Source organism: Littorina saxatilis, linkage group LG3 (genome assembly GCF_037325665.1).
Source record: "Littorina saxatilis isolate snail1 linkage group LG3, US_GU_Lsax_2.0, whole genome shotgun sequence".
Classification (NCBI taxonomy): Eukaryota; Metazoa; Mollusca; class Gastropoda; order Littorinimorpha; family Littorinidae; genus Littorina; species Littorina saxatilis.
In genome coordinates this window covers 74,554,134-74,554,939 of record NC_090247.1, presented here as the reverse complement: position 1 = coordinate 74,554,939, position 806 = coordinate 74,554,134, and positions in this window count along the sequence as shown.

Sequence of the window (806 nt, the reverse complement as noted above, 5' to 3'; positions counted from 1 at the left end):
TTTTGATAAGCTTCTTTAGTTTCCTGGTGTGCTTCAAATAATGCTCTCATCAACCCGAAACAGATAAATCTAAAGCATATTTTGATTAGTCTGACTTGCAAACTAAGTTGTACCATGTTATTTTGAAGTTTGGGGGGCTTTTTCAGTGATTCGAGAAGTCCACTTCAGTGGTCCATATCAGGCGCCCAGGCTCCTAATACGCACCATTTGTGGTTTTTTCTGTCTTTAAGTTTTGCTGAATATCTATCAAAGCTATTTCACTCTCTAATTAGGCCTAACGGTTAACCTAAGAGAGAAGGACTACCAAACACAAAATGAAACTTCTTCGCAAGAAAACAAGCTAGTTATCAGCGTGAAACAAAAAGTGGTCCATATTAGGAGCCCTTCCCCTACATATTAGAATGATCAGGACACGGATTGTGTGTGTGACAGAGAGAGAGTAACTGTGAGAGTGTGTTTGTGTGTGTGTATGTGTATGTGAGTGTGTGTGCGTGTGTGTGCGGAACGTGTCTGGACTGTGAAGGGAAGTAACTTATTATTCATTTGAGTTCTCTCTCGACACCTGGCTGCTTATTCCCCTTGGATTTCAGTATTGTTTGAAGCCCTTTCCCCTCCCCCCTCTTTCTCTCTTTCACACACACACACGCACACACAAACACACACACACAAACACACGCACACACACACACACAAACATACACACACACACACACACAAACACACACACACACACACAAACACACACACACACACACACACACAAACACACACACACACCTGACAACAAAAGTAGAGCAAAACATTGC